General features: G+C 34.0%; 1 protein-coding gene across 2 annotated transcripts in view; it reads left to right on the top strand.

Moving 5' to 3' along the window:
* Positions 1–22,230, top strand: part of LOC126975891 (angiotensin-converting enzyme-like) — a 202,657-nt gene that overhangs the window by 123,468 nt on the left and 56,959 nt on the right. Inside the window, exon 3 of one of the 2 annotated variants that reach the window (XM_050823996.1) lies at positions 14,685–14,717. The exons of the other annotated variant lie outside the window; for it this stretch is intronic. The gene's annotated coding sequence lies outside the window, so the exon portion shown is untranslated. The remainder of the gene's footprint in view (positions 1–14,684; positions 14,718–22,230) is intronic. 2 annotated transcript variants of the gene reach the window in all.

Consider the following 22,230-nt stretch of genomic DNA (forward strand, 5'->3'; position numbering starts at 1 on the left):
ATATTTTGTTCACTATTTGCTTATCAGTCATTCTACGCTGTGAATAATTTTAAGATAAATTACCAAAACCCGTAAATTTAGAAAACTGCGGTAGAATTTATGCTGATTTAAAATACGAAGCAAACAAAGTCCAGAAGCAGTCCGATGATGAATTACCGACTTTGATTGATGCTTCATTAAAGATAGCGTTCTTGGAATTCAAAGTTTATCATCCGAGAGCGATCGATATCGTCTGTTCAATTAAAGAGTTGTCGGCTGTCTCGTGCTGAGTCTAAACATGAACTATGATGTAACAATGATGTTTGCGTATTAACATTACTTACTTATACCACAGAGTAGGGATGGATACTTCGCTATACGAACAAATCCACAGTTTCTTAACCGACTTCAAAAAAGGAGGAGGTTTGTTACCTCAAAACTTTCGACTTGGTTAACCGATTTTGATAATTCTATTTATTTGAAAGCTGGTGCTTCCCGTGCGGCCCCATTGTAATTTGGTCAAGATCTGAGAATGGCATCCATGAGAAAACCATAAACCAACCATAATTAAATTTGCTATACATACGTATATCATAGTGAAAACGTCCATGAAATTATAAATGAATGCATATTGTATGAACACATTGCCACATAAGCAAGATGTACGCGGACAACGTCGCAGGCTCTAGCTTGTTTATATAAACGCTGGAACAGGGACGGTACGTGTCTTGTGACTCTTGTAGTGTCTGCCTGGTCTTACGTCTATCTCGCCTGTATCTACATGCGTGTTCTTTGCAACTGACTTTATAAAAGCTATTTGGTAGCATTGTACGATTCCTTTCTTAGCAAAATTTCCAATGACGTCATTTCCTACACGAAATATACGTATAAATTTTATCCTGTTCGCCGGTAAAGACGAGGTTTCTTTAATCCTGTGGCATAAATTGCTATAGTCAGACGTCAATTAGATTATAAGCCCTCTGAAGCGAGATTCTCGGCAAGCTCAGCCTTGTCGGAGATGTATCTAGTAAATGAACGAGAGAAATACCTTAATAACCTCTTGTAATAAGCTTGTTAATAAGCTTGAACAGCTCAGACGATTTTCATCACATTTCAGATTAAGATGATTTTGATTTGTTTATTTCATCTAATATTTTTTGAGCAATTTATGCAAAGAATGTTTTATGTTAAAATGATTTTTATCACGCCTTTCAGTATGATCCAGCTGTGGCGTTCTTTCTGAGCGGCTTACAATAGGTAACTTATGTAACTCTTGTAACACCAGAGCGAATCACAGGAGCTTATGGAATATTAGAACAATACTCCATATGTGGCTTGACCGGCGCTTTGTAGAGCGCTAGAATGTGGGCCTTCTTGAATTATTGCCGTGCTCTATATATGATGCCCAGCTTTCTCGAAGCCAATTTGGCTTTGTCCTACAGAAGACCACGGAATAGGCAATCGCTCGAGATTTCGAGACCCAGTATTCCGATACTAGACGAGGCTTAATGGGAAGTTTTGTCGAAGAGCGGTGATACGACAAATGGGGTTTTTATTGGTAAACGCGCAAACTTTAGTCTTCTAGGGGTTAAATTGGACAAGGTTCAATTTACCCCATTCCGCGACCTTTTCAAGAGAGGAATCGATAGAAGAAACAAATTTCTCCGGGCACTGGTCGACGATTTCCCTAGAGAGACCTCGTGGTCCGTGTATACGGCATCACCAGTTCTGTCGTCTGCATAGCTATGTATATTGGAGGTGTCCAACATATCATTGATATCCAGAAGAAACAGTGTGGGAGATAGCACACAGCCTTGGGGCACTCCAACGTTCACGGGGTTTGGGTTCGAGCAATAACTGTCGACAACGACCTGTATGCTGCGCCCAGTGAGGAAGCTGGAGGTCCACTTGCGTAAGCTCTCGGGAAGCCCAAATGATGGAAGTTTTGAGAGAAGCCCCTTGTGCCATACACAATCAAAGGCCTTCGTTATATCCAGGCTAACTGCTAGGCCTTCCCCTTTCTTTGGTAGCCGCCGCCCATCTATGTGTTTTAGGTATACCAGAAGATGGCGTGCCGAATGACTATGGCGAAAGCCGTACTGTCGGTCGTTGATCATCTGATAACCCTCACGGTATACCTAGTAGTAATTACAGTATTGCGATTGGCCATAAGTAAAATCCGGCTAAGTTTGAAAGCGAATAGTTGCTTGAAAGGTAGTGGATTTCCTGTTTTACAAGATTATAACCCTTATCTGTCAATCTATCAATGACTGCACGTGTCATACAATTGAATTAATCGCTTTATTCTTAGAGATTATCGCTAGGCTGCTTGCGTGTTTTGCCGCTTAAAGAATCTGGAGGCACAGTTATATCCTTTGAGCCCAGCGCCGCAAGCCAAGTTCGATACGCCTGTGTTTTGTAATCAGATGTATAGTCAGTATACGCGCTTTGTTACCCATGTCGTATCGTTATGAAAACACAACGCAGGGAAAAGCTGTTTGAATGTATGAATATGACACTTAGAACTATAAGTTTGGATAAGATGTTCTAAATTCACTTTGACATGTTATACATCATACCTATCGAGCGAAGCAAAAAAAAATATAAGTTAAATCACTAAAACAAGTAAGTTCTTTCAATACGCAGCGCCGCTTACTTGAATATTCTCTGTAATGTAATTGGATTTCCATGGGATCTGATTTGCATGAAGATGCCGCCTCGTGACAATATGGAAGCTCTGTACATCTGTGATGGAACTAGTATAATGAATTTTATTTGCAAATATATCTCTACAGTAACCAATATGATATTTGAATTAGCATTTTTTGTTCTGTTACCTGTTTTAGTGTGCGGCTGTAGTCATGAATAAATGGGATTATGCTATTAGCTTATTCTAACATCACTTCAATCTAGAATGTCTCATGTCAAAATGTTTACTTATAACTTACAATATTTTTTATGAGGGATTAAGACAAACGACCTCATAGCTTCGAATTCGCACAAGCTATTCCCTAGTTTGGGGCTACATAATTTGTGCTGAAATAAGTCAATAATTATTTAAAAAAGCAATTGCATGGTTTTATAAAATCACGATGCAAGTGAATCCTTTTTTTAAGCAATGCATAATCAGCATAATAAATGAAGGAAAGAAAAGTAAATTCATATAAATTATGCTTCACATACCTTTCTTTACATACCATTTCATTCATAAAATAAAAAAAAACCTTTGTCAGGTGTAGGTTTCGAACCTCGGGAATCGGAACCTGGCACTTAGACTACTCTGCCAACTAAATGATTCAACTTCACCCGTACTCTGCGGCCGGCGGTGATGCAACATGCGGTAGATAAACGAAAAAAATTAAGGCGATGTAATAAAGTTTCACTTTGAAAAAACTTTGCTTCTTGAAACTTTTGCTAAGTCCACGTACATACAATAGCAAACGAAAGAGAAAGAGTCTGTTGTAGAGTCGAGGGAAAGAGATGGGAAACGTTTTGCTGGCTTCCGTTCACTTGTTATTCCTTCTTTGAAGTCAAGGCCTTTCCAGTCTTTGATATACGCATGTTTACTTTCAGATTGGTTGACACCCACCCACCAAATCACATCTAGATACCTAAGTGTATTTATGTTTTTGCATCTGCTATATATCAGATCGAACAATTTAAAATATTCTCTGTTATAAATATAGTCTATAATCTACGCCGCGTCGAGCCGATCGAGTCTATACAAAGTACTGGATCCACATGTTTTGACCTCCTTGCGTAGCATTTGGTCAAATAGAGTACCTACCAGACCAAAGGTAAAAACTCCATATATGGCCGAGCCCAAACTTAAAACGGAGTATATAGTGGAATTTTGAATATTGACATCAAACATTTTAAGCCTTGCTAACAATCTTTGGTCTGTGTCTTTTTTAAATTGACTAAATCAATCAAAGGCATTTGTTACATATATCTGTATGCTTTCTAAGCTGATCCTTGCTAATAATATTAGCTGAACTACCCAATTTTCTGAATACTTATACAAATATACAAATACAAATATTTTATTATGTCTCAAAAGACACAGTCTCAAAATACAAAACTAAAGTAAGGAAGTAACTTGGTCCAAGATGCATTAGAAGCCAACCTAAGCAAATATAACGGAATGTTCCCATTCCTTTACAACTTTACCAATAGACGGTTACAATAACAAAAGAGATTCCAGTAAAAGCATCAAACTGTGCTTCCGACTCACAATAACGTGGCAACGCATATCCTACATTATCACACTTTATGCCAATAAACGTGGGAAATGCACAAAGCACTCTATTGGGAATATTCAAATGATGTTCACGACCATACTGGCTTATAGTCGAGGAGGTGGTTACAATATTATATTTAAGTTCTGTTTATATTTTAGATATTCTTCTAAAGAATCAATAGTGCGATATGTTTTATTTTTACTGAGCAATTATTGTTCTGTATTAATATATATTCAGGTTTTATGCCTAACCTTTCATGCTATGTTGCATAATAAATCGTTATATAACGTTGTGCGTTAAATCATACCACCGATATAAATAGATTGCCTCAGTCACTGAAGTCCATATTTGGGGAAACTGTATTCTTTATTTGCATTGGCATACGATAGTTATTCAAAAAATATTAAAACTTTGAAACTCATCGTCACTGTCCTATCATAATTGATGTGCAACATAAAACTTTACTTATAATATAAATTACTTCAAAATTAAAAATGCCTGAGTTAAAAATTTCGTATTTACAGCTTTAAAACAACCCGCCACATGTTACTTTCAAGAAAACATTCACTCTTAGTTGAAAAATTAAGAAGGGGATTAATTTAGGTATTGCTGCATAGCGGAAAGATTTGTCATCGACCAGTACTCGAAAGTTAAAATCGGTCGGAAGCGAATCATTATAATATTAATATTAGTATAATTCAAGCCTGTTGATTTAAATGACTTATAAACAATGTCTTTCTCTTATTAAAATATGAAAGCCTGTTTCTTGATTATAATCGTAAAATAGTAGAGAAAAATAATTAGGTTGCAGTTGAAGTTGTGTTTCAAAAATATATCGGGATCCTGGCCTACTTGTGGAAAATTCTCATTCAGAGTAAAACATTGAGAGCTTGGCTGCTGTTTCAATCTGTTTACTTCGTTTGGAATGCATTTGTCGTATTTTGTAGTTTACTTTGTTTCTGCTCTATGTAAACGGTATCGCTTCGTTATTACTAAAAGTCTCAGTGTGATAGTGAACGTAGAAAGTATTGCATTCTCACTAGTATTACTGGTCCATATTAAAGCTTGATGCAGTCGCCGACTACATGAAGATTGAGAAGGGGATGAAACTAGGTATCAGGTTATTCATATTATTACAATTGAGGTGAGGGTAGGTAATTAGGTACTATTATATATTTTTTGGTAAGGTACTAAACGTGGTGATCATCCTCACTTTGAACACATCATAAATATGCTATTATTCAATTTTTTTATTACTCTCAAGACTTTCCAATTAATTAAACAATATAGATCCCCTAATTCACGTTCTTGTGAGACACTGAAATATCGTGAAGAACGTTTGTTAACTAATAATGACAGGTAGCCTAAGACCCACTTATCGGGCAAACAGGTAATTAATAATCTCCTAAAAAAGCAGCACACACCCTATTATAACATCATCAAAGTAAACAAAAACATTCATAAAATGAAAACAACTGTGCCAAACTATGTCAATTTTTTATGGGACCAAATGGCAAACATTCCGCATCAAACTAAAGGAGAATCACGAAAATCGGATCTTAAATTAGCTATCAAAGCTATCAAAAGTTAGCTATCAATCGTAATTACGTAATACAAAATAAATGCATTTTTATTTTTATCATAACTAATGCTCAGTGTGTGCATATTGTTCACATATTTCATTGTATTTTTGTCCTACATTATATAGTTCAACTGATACAATTCAAGAAAAACATTAAGGATTCGACGACAGCCTATCCATGTTATCTATGACGTAAAATTAATCAGAACAAACAAATAAATCAGCCGTTTCCGTGACTTGATTTCATCCAGCATCATAAAACACGTATAAGGAGCAAGATCGCTATCCTCGTGTAAGGGAAGCCGCATTCTGAGTTTGGCGAGCCGCCAGTAAGGGTACACTAACCCTCATGTTTTATTATATTTTACCGATGACTTGAACGGAATTATAATTGTTCGGAACGTGCTAGGACAGCTAGACGAATAGCCCATCCGTTTTGGGAGTCTGGTAAGCTTTACGAATAGAAGCAGCTTATTGAGATCTGATGCGATTAATTCCATTTATCCAATGTTGTACCGGTTTTACTTTTGCTCGATTTTTAAAAATATCGTTAATAAAGTTTCGGAGTCGGTTTGCAATTTGTATTGACTTGCTTAACGGACTAACAAGGTTTGCAACGTACTTTCTTACCATTGCCTTTTTATGGAGGTTAAACGAGCTTCGGGTCACCTTATGTTAAGTGATCACCGCTACCGACATTTTCTTCCAACACTAGAGGAATTACAGGCGCGCTTCCGGCCTTTCAGAAAGGTTCAATTTTATTCTCATATGCAAGTTCATTCAAACTGACCTATAAGTCTTCATTTGAAGTAACAATTTCATCAATGAAATTGTATTTATTACCTGACATCACGGAAGGCCGCTTCTATTTACGAGCGATGAATCTAATTTCCACAATGGTCTAGTCATTCATCAAGATATTCTATCGTTATCCAAACAGTTTTATCGTCTATGCATAAAATAAATTATAGATGCAAAATTTAATGACCCAATTAATAATGCTTCGATTACAAACACCTTTCTCATAGCGTTTGATATTTAAGTGGTTTTCTATGGAAGAGGACAAAATAGCAGTGCAGTCTGTTACAGACAGAGTTTTGATGATTAAAGCGCTTTAAAAGGATTAAACCTATTTCACATGTACGAATAATGTTATATAAGAATAATAATTGAAAGGTTTCACCTAAACGCTAAACGCAAAAAAAAAATAAAGTTAAAATCAGTTTTGAACGAAGTTTTTTGGTCGAATCTACGACAAACTTAGCTAAATCTTTCGCTAAATTTCGTATTACAAAACATAATACGTTAAGAATTCGCGTCACTAAATCAATCTAGTTGGAACTGCTTTTCGCGTAAATTTATATAAAGTACTTGTTATATCTGACACAATTATGTGTAACGGGTCAAAATTCAGGACTCCATGAATATTTCAGGAGCGCTCGCTTTTATGCAAATCAGTGTCGTTAGAACTAGTTGCAATTGTGTTTCGGACTTTGCGACGGTTTGGTGTCCGACTTCGTTCAGTTGAGTTATTTTTGCTCATTCTATAAATCAAACATTACGTCATCTACTAACTCACTGAAGTGAGTTTAATCACGGCTATCTAAATTTGAAAATGTATTTACTGCTTTGTATTGCTGAATTTCAATTCGCTTATTAGATCTTATCAATTCTTTTTATGATAACTTCCTTTATACTACCGTATATTTATACAACTGTATACTTATACGTTTTATACACATATTATTAAAGCGAAGCATTAATTTAATATTAGTATCCAAAACCTTCTTTATACTATCGTTTCGTTATAGGTACTTAATTAATTAACGAAAAAAACAACCGACTTCTATACAAAACTATTCCAAAAAATAATTGGGTATTTTAACATATATAACAATAATTCTAAATAGAATTAGATTAATTAATTAGAATGTATAAAATAGGCAATTATTTTTTACGCACGTTGTAGCGATATTTCGATTAAAATTTTAAAACAAAAGAACACTTTATATGCTGTCGCGATTCTTTTTATAAATAATGTTGTGTTCTGCAAAGTCGTAGTACATTATTTTAATCTATCATCAATATTTTTCGCAGCGCACGCGATGAAAGAATATTTTAGGTAATTTTTTTAAACCTTGGGTTACATCATTGGAGTTTTAGTAAAGATCCCAAATTTTTTTGAAAATATGGTATAGCCTTTGTAACCCGGGGATAATGTGGCTTCCCAACGGTTAAAGAATTTTTCAAATTGAACGTTCAGTAGTTTCGGAGTCTATTAAATGCAAACCAACAATCAAATCTTTAATATTTCTAATATTAGTATGTACTATTACGACTAGATAGACATAAGGATAGACACTTAGGTATTATTACCTCACTTGGACTCACCCTTTCATTCCTTAAACTGACATTTCCTCCTTAGTTCCTTTATACGTTATTTTATTATTATTATTTGATTACTTAATTACAAACCTTTTCTTTTTCTTTTATATACTAAACACTACTAGTTTTTAAATCCAAAAAAAATTTTAAAGGATCAATTATATTTTCTCTAAAACGTATCCGTCATCGATTCAAGTCATCATTCGGATTAGTAAAGTGTTTATTGTTGTTAGGTTTCGTTTCATATATTATACAAATCTGCCTAATATATTTTATAAGATTACGTAATGTAATGGATAATCATTTACATAATCATAAAGCCTGAAGGCCGGCTGAAACGCGCGGCGAAAGTTAATAGTCCTAATATATTATACGCAGTCATAAGCATTCTTAGTAATTCTGAATTTTTCATATCAAGGAAAACACTTTTCTACTTTATACTAAATTTGTTTCTTAAGTCTCATCTTTATAGAATTGTTTCTGTCCTTAGTTGTAACTCCACAATAGCATAAAATTAATATTATACCCATCTTCTGCTTTCATATGTTTGTATTTTAATTACTCCTAAAGGTCTAAGAAATTTTTTGATAGTTTGGTACAATTGGGCCTCGTGGTAGGCGCTGTACGAAATATATAGTATTTTTTTGTTATTCCTTTGAAACGCCATTACTATTGTGTTTTAAGACACTTAAGTAATTTAAGACATTAGAGAACAAATTACCCCTATCATCATCACCATCACATTTATCATTCTTTGTAATATCGATGACATGTCTTCTTTTATGGAAGTGTACAACGAGCATTCTGTATGCTCATTTGTACTAAGTGTTTGAGTAAGTTTACTTGAGGAATATGTACTCGGTATGAATCAATGTGGGAAACTTGTCGATTTTCTGTGAGTGTCTCTTCCACTCTATTAGCGACTGCCCTTATTAAATTTAAAATAGTGAAGCTTTTAAAACTTGTTCAAATCATGTACCTACTCTAGAAAATAAATATTATTGTGTTACAATGTTAAAAAATTCCTTGTAGGTACTTATATACGCAAGATGTAATGCTTCTTTTGTATTAAAAAACGAAAATTACTCCAAAAACAAGACGCTTTCAGAGGGTGTTTATTTAGTGGTATCTGCCCCGCTAGGGTGCCCATTATTAGGCGAAGGCTGTGTATCTTTGCCGGATTTGTATATTAGGCTACTGTTTGTGGCCTGTTTCATTTGACCGTTTTAAGCATTGCTAAATGAAATCTAGCATTTGCAAAAATAAAAAAACATCAAAAAAAAGCAAAATAGACCGACACAGATATGAGGTTAATAAGGATATTTACCAAGGAGTTGAGAACGTTTAGTAAGGAAAAATTACCACCAATGTTCCCTCAAGGCTGGAATTAAAAAGTACAAATACTAATACCATTATTTTGCGGCAGAAATGGTTGTGGTAAACTCTACTGCTGCTTTATCACCTTTCCATTAATTTTGTATAGAACAAAGTTAATTCGCTAAGCCCTTTTGCCCTGTACTTCCCAGGAGCAAAAAAATAATAAGGAAGTCCCAGGCCAATGGGTGTCGTAAGAGGCGACTTAGGGCGCTTTGAGGACTTTTGCTTAGGAGGCTTCCTTGCACAGGATGCCGGCTAGATTATGGGTACCACAACGGCGAATTTTTTTGCCGTGAAGCAGTAATAATAATGCTTACATTATTGTGTTTCGGCCTGAAGGACGCAGTAGCTAGTGCAATTACTGGGCAAATGATCTTAATATGCCTCAAAGCGACGAGCCCAATTATTGTTGTGCCGCTCAAAATTTTTAGGGACTTTGAAGAATCCTCAGCTGAAACGAAATCAGCTGAACGTCATGCTCGTCTCGTCTCTTATTGTCATAAAAAAATGCTTTAGATAGTGACTACAATTTATTTGCTCGATATTCAAAGCTTGTGAATATAAACAACACGCACATAATACCAACGACAATTAATTATGTAAGGGATAAAGTAACACGCCGTAACAAGAAGGAAAATAATCTTTAGGAGAGGGATTATGGGATCACATTAAAATGATAAACTTGTAAATCCCTTGTTCGATTAAAATGGGCCATACAATTGGGCAAAATATGCAGAGCGTTTTAAAGTAATGTACGTTTTTTATATCACGCTATTGTATTCTATACTACGAAGCAATGGATTATAAAAATCGAATACGCCAAAAAAATAATAACGTGACTTCGTGCGCGTGCAATAGTTACTTTGGGCTGCAATTTTAATTTTTTAAATAGGTACCAGTGGCAGGCTCCTTTGCACAGGATGCCGGCTAGATTATGGGTACCACAATGGCGCTTATTTCTGCCGTGAAGCAGTAATGTGTAAACATATGTTTCGGTCTGAAGGGCGCCGCAACTAGTGAAAAATATTGGGCTAATAAGACTTAACATCTTATGTCTTAAGGTGACGAGCGCAATTGTAGTGCCACTCAGAATTTTTGGGTTTTTCAAGAATCTGGGTAATCTGTGGGGGCTGGATGATCTTGTTACCGGGAGGTCTGCTTGATGTGTTTTTTTATTATTATTATTTCCTTTAAAGTTAAAGTTATTATATATTTTATTTTATGAAATGCTCACATAATGCCTCTATTTATTTACGGTATGTGTGGATTGATGCATCTACTATACTCAATAACTCTTGTGTTTATAAGTATTTATTTACTTTTTTTTCTTTTTTTGACTTACTCATGTAAGCCTTTCAGTTTTGACTTTTGAGTATTTTTGTTGCGTCACTTTGCATATATTGTAATTGAAATGATTTGTAAAACAACTAAAATGTAAATCTTGACTTAAAAGAGTGGCAATGAGTTTCTTGCTACTTCTTCTCATTAGCTCAACCCTTTACGAAGTAGCGGTAAATTCAATAAGAAACAATATTTATATATTTTTTTTGACATTCATAAGTGTCATTTTTGTGACCTACATGAATAAAGTGTTTTTGAATTTGAATTTGAATCCTGAGCCGTCAGCAAAACGTCCTGCTCGTCTCGTCCCTTATTATCCATAAAAAATACTCACTTTGCCAATAATACATAACAAACTGCTGTGGATAATACATTTTTATAAGCTTCCAACTATAGAACTTTTATCCCTCTTTTTCATCCCTACACTGGTCAAAATTTTAAAAACCCTAGAGCAAATATTTATTTATTTCTTATCAAGTGCTTAAATACAAATTTTCATGGTGTTATCTTCGATTATGTCGAACTTTTACACAAATTTCCACCACCTATTTCAACCCCGCCAAGCCTTTTATGCGCGATAAAATGTCCTATTAGTCCAGTGATTATAGTTAGTTTACCTCGGAATTCGAGATACCCAGCTGTAAGTCTGTAAATACTTGTATATGACACCCTTAAAGTTGTCTCAAAACCTACATATGGTAGGGTGTATGCAACTATTAAATTTCAATGTCAAAGGTAACAAAAATCGGTTTTTTGCGCTTTTTTTGTAAATATCTCATTTCCTATGGGTTTTATGCTACTTGTTTTTATTATCAATATTATTGAATACAAAATTCTCTACAAATTTTGCTTAAATTTTTTTTTATATGGTAAACCGTTTTCGAGAAAGAGGGCGGTGAGAGCAACTATTATACTATATTATATTATATAATTTTTTTCCTAACCTGTCCACTTTTAATTCAGTATTAATTTATTTAACAACACCTACCTGCCCATGTAATTGCAGAATTGTTAATGAAAATATAGGAATTATATTTGAATTTTAATCTAATTAACAATAATAATAATAAACAAATAAATTATGAATTAATCTTTTTATTAAAAAGTATCATTCAATACATTTATTTTTATTAATAGTAATGTGTCTACAATTTATAATTTTAATCATCTTCTTCCTCTTCATCGTCGTCTTCCGGCTGCTGGTAAATTTAATGTTAAGGCCCGGAAACTGTCAAATCATAGTTATAATAAATATGCATGTTTCATTACAACGTTTGCCATCAATAAGATCGAAAACGGTTTTTAGCGATGTATCCATTTTAAAAATTTGTTGGAGCCTTTTAATTTTCCTAGGCATTTTAAGGCAATTCTTACTAATAAACATTTAAGTATTTATCCAATATACTAAATTCATTCTGTTTATTTTTGTTTACTTCATAAAAAAATTAAATTACGTGTTCTAAAACTACGCGAAGCGAGTCTACTTTAGCATGTTTTATACCAACATAAGTCAAAGTCAAAATATTTTATTGACATAAAATCAAAAGACTGCTCGTCAACGTCAATCACAAAAAATACAATTCAGTTACATACATATTAATTACATAAAAGTTTAAACATATTTCAAAACAATGCAAACCAGTGAAACAACACAAGGCTGAACCATATAATCCATAAAAAACAACTAAAATACTATTTAATTCCATATTGTAATATCGTTTACATAATCTTCAATACTGTAATAAGCCTTCGACATAAGTCTGCGTTTAATAAAAGATTTAAATTTATTTATTGATAATTCAGATATACTTTTTGGTAATTTATTGTAAAATTTAATACTATCGCATGCAAAAGAATTTTTTATTTTACAGAGCCTAGTAGGCGGTACTATAAGCTTATAGTTATTTCTAGTGTTCAAATTATGTTTGTCGCTTATTTTACTGTATAAATTATAATGTTTATGTACGTGTAGGAGTTTGCCATAAATATATTGGCCGTACATGGTCATATCTTTAAATTTTTCACTTAGATATTCTCGTGGGCTCATTTGGTATATGGCACGTACAGCTCTTTTTTGAAGTATGAAGATATTATTGACTTCCGCTGCACTACCCCATAGTATAATTCATCCGACATAACGCTATGAAAATAACTAAAATAGACAATTCTTGCAATATCTATGTCAGTAAGTTCCCGTATCCTTTTTACAGCAAAAGCTGCTGAACTCAATTTGCTGGAATCTAATGTTATGCCTAAAAATACTGCATTATCATTAATTTTCAATTCTGCGTCATTAATATTTACTTTTGTATGTACTTGCCTTACATTAGGCAACGTAAATTTCAAACATTTTGATTTAATTTAATAATAAATTATTCATACCGAACCATTTTGATACTCCTAACAAAGCATTATTTACTTCTTCACACTGATCTTGCTGACGTTTGATTTTAAATAACAATGATGTATCATCGGCAAATAAGACTACATGATGCTTGTTATTTATAAAAAATGGGAGATCGTTAATATACACTAGAAACAGGAAAGGTCCCAGTATTGAGCCCTGAGGCACGCCCATTGAGACCAAGGAACCAAAGGATTCCTTTCCATTTACATTAACGAATTGGATTCTTCCTTGTAAATGTGATTTTAATAGTTTTAGTGAGACTCCTCGTACTCCGTAATGATATAATTTATTAATAAGAGTCTCATGATGAACACAATCAAACGCTTTTGTCAAGTCACAAAAAACACCCAAAGCATCAAAACAATCCGTAACGGAAGAAGATAGAATTTGCCGCGATAAAAATAAGTATGAATATATAAAATTAATTCAGTAACATCTTGTCACCATGTAAAATGTGTCACAAAGTACTGTACACACATTACCCATCTCTCTATCAAACTTTCAGCATGGAAATGACAACATACCAGCCCCCTCATTGCTTATTCAAAAGTGTGCCTACATACTGAAGTAATACATCGTCAATAAGAAATTTATTTATGAACTCATGATGAGATATTCTCAGCAGTGTTATATTGTGTCTACTATTGTCGTTGAACACTAAATTATTCTTCTATTCAATTGTGAATCGTATATAAAAGTTTCTTTCTACTTCTACTAAGAAGTAACATGTTCAGAGTGAATAGCGTGTGGTGTTTTACGATTGAAACCGACAATGTTGGAAACAGTAGTGTTCCAGTGGAGCGCTCGTGTCGATAAATTTTCATTACTTGCGGTGGCGTCGTTGGGCGGGCCATTCTCTTCCTTAAAATATGGCTGAAATGATGATGGATCCTGTCATCGAGAACTCCTTATTTCTTTAAATTATTTTCAAAAACAAATCAAACAAATTGATATATTCAATTTGTTTCATTTTTGTAGATTGAAATTCCTTTTAAACTTGTTTATTTTTTGGCTGACGTAATTCAAATGTCTATAATAAATATACTCGTATTGTATAGTTAAATACTGACGCAACGGTGTAAATAATATATTTTGATGGTTTAAGAGAGTGACAATGAGCTTATATTGGTCTAGTGCCACTAAAAACTAGCGTTACATAGCCTTGCATGACGCCCAGTTCAACACTCACAAATAACAGTGGTTAAAAAATGTTTTAAATAGTGATTCCTTTAGAATAATTTTTGATGTCATTTCTAACGCTTCCACCGATTGACGAATAAACAATATAAGCTGTTGATTATTAATTAAGTGATATCTTTAATTCGATAATGAAAACAATGTTAATCTAAACAAACTTTTTCATTTATTTCAGATAGTTGGCGTCCTAAGAATTCTCTGCAGAAACGTGAGTATTTTTATCTCAAGATAACTTGTGGATATTATTTTCATGAGCGTTAAATAGTACTTTCTTCGATCACGACTTATCAAATTAAAATTCTAATTATTTAAGACTTGAAATGTTTGATATAACAGTGTACTAGGCATATATTAGCTCAAAGGAAATATTAAAAAAATATTGTTCACTCGTGACTGTATTGATTGGTGAGTCAATGAAAGGTAGGTAGAGAATGTTAGTTTTACAAAATAATAACAATCTAATTAATTAATCTAATTCTAGTTACAATTAGTGTTATTTTTGGAGTCTGTGTCACCCAAGGTAGCCTGTAACTTTATACATATAGGTAGGTAGGTTGTAACTTTATATACATAGTTGTAGGTGAGATATGCTTGTATCGCACGCGCAACGTGACAAAGCGAGAGGCGAAGGAGGGGCCGTGGCAGGAGGACACCGATTCCAAAAAGAACAATAATTGTAACTAGAATTAGATTAATTAAATATATTGATTAGATTGTATAAAAATACGAGAGTGGGTCAGGGATTGGAAATAATAACTCCGCTTAAAGGAACGAGTCTTTATTTGCGTTCACTTTGAAAACTTGCACTTCGCCGGTCTGCCGCTGAACCTTGTTGATGGTGGTGCCTTCAACAATTCAATCACACCGCACCGAAAACAAGTTTACTTCTATCTTCTTCTTTTTTTTTCTCTGTTCGATTTGATCCTGAAGTCTTTTTTTAAGTCGGTTGTTTTCTTGTTAATTTTTTTAAAATAAACTTATAATAAAAGGCTTATTTAAATGAGGCATCTTTGACAGCTTATGGCAGTCATGTTAGATTAAATTATCTATTGCTTTTCGAGTTTTTGACAGATGAATTATATTAGGCACTTGTCAAGATAAGTCAGCACTGAGTTTGTCACAGCGCCGAAACTTCGCTAATTGCTCTTTACTGCAAAATATTTACATCGAATATAATTTTGAGCGAAGGCAATTTTAAGCCCACGGTTCGTAAATAAATAAAAAATTTCATATGTGGTCAAATGAAAGCCTTTACAACTTGAACATGAGAAAACCTTGGTATTTGAACTGAAAGAGTTATTTATATATTAAAAAACGATTTTTATTTTTCTTACTTATATGTTTTTTTTAATTCCCTATCGAATATTGCTTGTGTAAAGCCAAGCAGTTATATATCTAAAAATATAGTTTCATTTATTTTGGCTTACGGTTATTATTGTTTATCGTCGAGTACCTTGTTTGGTTACTGTCAATATATTATGAATATTTTTTTACATTATTACATTACTGATGACTTTATTACATTAACAGACGCAATAAATACATATCATTATGAGTAACAATGATCTTGTTTCTTTATTGAGAGGTGCATGACGCTTTCACAATATCATCCAAACACGCTACAAATTGAAAATGAACATTTTTTTTAAATAACATAATATCAAATTTAATATCATAATGCCATCAGTCTGAACTCCAACATAAAATATTATTTACATGAATCATTCTCACAAATCCTACAACTGTTCTACTCAGTTCCATTGTATTCAATTAAAAGTTTTCTGTTCTATATTCGTATTCCAATAGATCATGAAATCTGGAGTAGTTACGCAACAAGGTCATTTGCATCGTTACAGAGTCAACGAGAACATTATTTAACGCTTATTAACACAATAATGATAATATTTTGATCATTATTATTAAAATAGTATTTATTTGAAAAGGACTGTGTTTATTTATATTTTACAACAACAAAATGCTGGAACAAAGTATATTAGCGAGCACGTGTCCGTAATGCTCATTATTCTGGACTATTCTGAGCGTCACGTTTTACTTCACAGTTCATTACAGGTTTTAACAATAGCTTCTGTAATGACCTCCATTTTGATGATTCTGATTTTGATTTTGCCTTGGGGATTCCAAACCGGGGCTTGACTCTGAATATGACAAGATCCTTTGCATATATTCTGCTGTTCGAGCGTCTTATTGTAGCGGTTCCACGGTTTAGGTATGTTAAAATTGAAGATATATACCCTTTATGTATTGTTGCGAAATACTTTTGACATTATATTTGTTAAACTTCCACAAAGTGAGATATGACACAAGAAAGGAATATTGCATAACGAATAGTGTAAATTAATGCATTCTCGTATAAAATTTAAACAAACGTTTTAAGTTTCCATTCTGTATGTATACGTCGCGTATTATTATGTACGTGATAACTCTAATATAAACAAAAATAATAAAACCTACTAAAAGATAATATCTGTATTTGGACAAAATCTTTATATTTAGACCCATTTATGATCACCATAATTAGACAGGGCAAATGAGGAAGTGGCTCACCTGATGGGAAGCTAAAAAACCAGCCGTTGAAGGTCAAACATACGATTATTTGAGTCACTCTTTGTTGTATGCGGTGAATCAGTGGTACAGAGGGCCTATTGTCCTCAACTCTGGGGGGAACAGCCATACAACAGTAAGTATGCTTTGTGCGACTGATTTTGTGCCTGGGGGACATTCAACATGTGCTAATCTTGGATTATGTGAGTTCTACGCCTTCATTATCCTGAATTGTGTTGAAATATTTCATAGTATTTTCTTTGACTAACGGGAGTGTTACACATTTAAATAAAACAATTTTGTGGGATTAAAACTCGTGTAATTGTATCTGTGTTTTTACATTTGTAATTTGCGAAAAAAATATATTTTTATTTTAGCTAACCCGACGTTTCAAGCCCTTCTTGTTTTCAGGGGAACTCAGGTCGGGTAAATAAAAGTGAAAATTGTAAGCTAAAATCTAATGTAAAAACACAGTTACAATAACACTCGTTTTAATACTTTAAAAGTGATTTAATTTAAATGAAATATTTCACACAAAACAGCAAGGAAGCAGTTTATAATCCTCTCGTTCGCTCTGACGTTGGTCTTGTAAATGCAAGTGTTCAATTAACGTTTACACTGGTTCTAATTAATAAACCTTGAAATTGTTTATTAATGAGAGCTCACTATACTACTAATCGAGGCGAATCCGCCTTAGTTAATATTCGAAGCCACATCCGCCAGATTTTAATCTATATCGTGAAGAACATGTAGAAAATATAGTCGCAACGATTAGTATGGACTAATAGAATAGGTATGATTTGTAAATATACGTTTGGGTTTTTTTAGAGCACGGAGTTAAATTAATTAATTTCTTGCTCAATGATCAATCTTATGCTTGGTCATTGATCGCTGACATATGACAAAGTTTTGTTTTATGAAAATTAGGGACAATCCGAGCAGGACGTTCAGCTGATTGTGATTGATACGCCCTGACCATTACAATGCAAAGCTACTCAGGATTCTTGAAAATCTCAAAAGTTCTGAGCGGCACTAAAATTGCGCTCGTCACATTGGGACATAAGATGTTAAGTCTCATTTGCCCAGTAATTTCACTAGCTACGGCGCCCTTCAGACCGAAACACAGTAATGTTTACACATTACTGCTTCACGGCACAAATAGGCGCCATTGTGGTACCCATAAACTAGCCGACATCCTGTGCAAAGGAGCCTCCCACTGGTATATTGTTAGTATGTTATGTACATGAATTTCTATGAATTGTATGAGTGTATAAAAACACATTGGTGGCAATGATTAAAATATTAATTTATACAAAATGAATTATCAGTTAATTATACTGGAATGTGTAATGCCAATCCATACTAAGCTTTCATCAATTATTTCACGGTTTACCATTTTGATAAACTCAGACATTGATGAAAAATTATATCGAAAAGTTTCGAGGTAAGGGGATAAAGTTAGGCCGCCACATTACTCGATTTTCCGGAGAGTACTTACTTCAAGCCTCCTATAATATTATCTCCACGCCGATCGAATTCAAATTCAAACATTCTTGTTCAAAATAGGATCACTTATTGAAAGTCAAAAACTACCACCCATTCTAAAAAGAATGCCTCAGACCTGAGAAGAATGGGCGCAACAAACTCTGCGATGTTTTTTTCATCAATAAATATGTTTACAAAGTAATATTGTATAATTAAACTTATTATTTAATAGCCTGAGGGCGGTCGCTCGCCGGCGGATGTTACTTTTTCAATAAAAACAATATGGGAAACATTTTCGAGGCTTTCGTTTCGTTTTCGTTTCATACATACATTGCCACAATAGAAACATTGCTGTATCTGCATAAATTGACAAAAACCAAGCCGATGCTGGAATCTCATATTATTATATCTTGTTAGACAATTTTTTCACAGGGCTGTATGTGTCGGTTTGTATACTGTTTTGCATGTACATCACATCCAATAAAAGCTCACTTATCAGGATTTATCGATTGCATTGGGCAGTATGTTGGGATTTATACTGTTTCTCACCTCAATGAATGATCTACCAAACATAATAAACGTTTCCATCGTGAATTAAACAATTTAAGGATACTTAAAAGCCGGCAACGGATCTTTTGACCTTTGGTGTATATATATTATAATTACAATAAAACAATTAAACAATACAATGAACTAAATTCCATAGGAACAACAATAGTATAACGACGTAAAAAGTGATCCAAATCAAAATTTAATTCTAAAACATTATAAAAGTCATTTTTCAGTACTCAAATGTATTGTTAACATCTTAACTTCAAATTTCTGCTTTTATAACAAATAACTAATGTTCAGTAGTGAAATACTAATTTAGACTAAAATATATAAAAAAGACATTCGAGGTAAAATACACAATATAGAATATACATCAAGCTTATTAGCTAATACTGTACCAGAGACAAATTCGATAAAGACAAGAAAACCCGAAGCAACATTTGGCAATAATAATTTTACATCTGCGTCTATCAACTCTGGGCAGAGCAATTTAACTCAATTTCGGGAGCACAATTTCAGCTACTAACGGAATAATCTGGCGGACGTAAAAAGGCGGAGGCTTTCATCAACGTCACGGATGATTTCTTTACTTTACGGCAGGCCTTAAAGAAGACAAATGTTTGCCTTATTATTTTGTCCTTGGCACAAAGATTGCGGGCGCCTCAAATATTTACCGCAAATGCGAAACAATTTATATTGCCAACGCTTTCTAAACGTGTCAATGGTTAATGAGCGATTGCTTCTTTTTCTTTCCACTCCTATCAAGCAGTTTTTGGCTCGCACGTTCTGAAGCAATTGCTTTCGGCAGCAAATGAAATATTTGGAATTATTGAATAAGTTGAATCGAGATCTAGAGTTGTGGTGATGAAGTTTGAAATAGCGAAATATAAATACTAGGTTTAAAAAAAGAATATTCAAGGATGTTGTATCGTATTGCAAAACGAAGCTCATTCCACAGCTCGTTTATACGTGAAGAAAGTTCCTTCAAAAGCGCACTGTGGAGGAACGCTACACATCCAGATGGTGGAGATGATATCCTAATTTGTGGAGTATTTTACATAACATTACATTCAGAAATTAAATTCAGTTCAGTTTTAAAATTTGACACACATCCAGATGGTGGGAATGAAATCGTAATTTTTGGCGTGTGAAGAATTAATTGAATGAATTATTCCACCAAATAATTTGAAGGTGAATTTCGGCGGTAGGAATCAGATCAAACAGCTCTTCGGAACACTCCCCGTGAAAAATGCGGTAGAAGACACACAATGATATTGACCGTTAAATCTAATAAAATTTTAGTTATAGCTCTAATATTTTTTTGGTTTTGGTGACAGCTAATATTATTTTTTGGAAAAAAAAGTGTTTTAGCAGTAATTAATAGCACAGTATATACCATATACCAGTGGAAGGCTCCTTTGCACAGGATGCCGGTTAGATTATGGGTACCACAACGGCGCCTATTTCTGCCGTGAAGCAGTCATGTGTAGTATTACTGTGTTTCGGTCTGAAGGGCACCGTAGCTAGTGAAATTACTGGGCGAATGAGACTTAACATGTCTCAAGTTGACGCTCAAATTTTCGTTTTTTTCAAGAATTGCAATTGGCAGGGCGCATCAATTACCATGACCTGAACGTCCTGCTCGTCTCGTCCCTTATTTTCATAAAAAAAAAAAAACAGAGTACGGATGTAACAGCGACACGATAGAAATAATTTTGTTTCGCATCTAACAAAATTTTCCCTAAAATATTATGTCTGGCCTTGTATCCAGCCCATTTGGCTGTCGTTCAATATTTTTTCTATTCCGTTTGGAAATTATGTCCAGAATTAACGATTATTGTTGCGGCATACAACGTGATAGCTTTTTTATTTACGACTAACCTGGTGAGTTGATTGAGGGCATAAGCTATTTTTAGTTGAGTTTTGTACGTTTATGCATACCTAGTGCGTTGGTAAAATCACACACACAAAATAGTCTAAGGAACATGTACTAATTTAAATTTTAGGATGGTTTTTCACATTATGACGTTTTATTTTATTTTTTTAATAATATTTTAGGGTCCTATGATGTAAATATAACAGCTCTTGTCTTTATAAGGTCTTTTAATAACAGAAATTAAAATTATTAGAATATACTGCAGAAACTAAGGTAGGTACTTATGTACTTAAACCACTACCAACTGAACATTGCTTTAACAAAATGAAATTTCTAAAGAAAATGAATTTGTTGTGAAAGAATAAGATAATTTAATACAAAGTATGGCCTCCTCTGCTATTCAGAACTTGTCGGCACCGATTATTCATTGAATTAATGAGACTGGATTGGACTTGTACAAATGGATGGACATAAGGTCTGAGAATATCCTCAACGTAATTTTCAGCGTTCATGTTTCCATTTACAAAAACGAGCTCAGTTCGCCTGTACCTCATAATACCCGCCCATACCATAACTGTTGAGCCGCTGTATGGATGAACTTCCTGAATGCACGTGAGCCTTTCAGTATTTCCGGGCTGATGGTACACTCGCACCCTTCTTGTGTCAGGCCTAAACCCGACTCGCGACTCATCGGAAAACATAATTTTATTCTATTGTTCCTGGGTCAATGTTTTGCGTTCTCTACACCATTCATTTCGCCGAGCGCGATTCCCGTGACGTATCGGTGGGCACCTAATTGCGCGTCGAGCTTTTGTAGGCCGTACTCATGCAGTCGATTTCGCACAGTTTGGGGACTTACATCAACACCACTTGAATTTTGTAGCCTAAAACTTATCTCTCGAGCGGTTAACATCGACTGGCGTCTTGTAGTCAGTTGTGTGTTGCACTCTTTTTACGGCCTGAATGCTGTTCAGCGGGTTCCCTTGTATTATTATAGCGCTGCCAAAGACGATAAATAGCACTTCCATGAATGCCAAAATGCCGATATACCTGACATTGATTACTTCCCGTTTGCAACATCCCTACAGCTCTTTGCATTTCATTTGCCTTCAAATGACGTCGCTACATGGCGTAAAGAATATCTAACAATTCAATTTTGTCGCTAACTTTATTTAAATGGTTGGTAAAATTATAAAATCACGACTAAACGTTGCAATAAAAATGCACTTAAATTCAAACAAATTCC

This window comes from Leptidea sinapis, chromosome 38 (assembly GCF_905404315.1).
Source record: "Leptidea sinapis chromosome 38, ilLepSina1.1, whole genome shotgun sequence".
Classification (NCBI taxonomy): Eukaryota; Metazoa; Arthropoda; class Insecta; order Lepidoptera; family Pieridae; genus Leptidea; species Leptidea sinapis.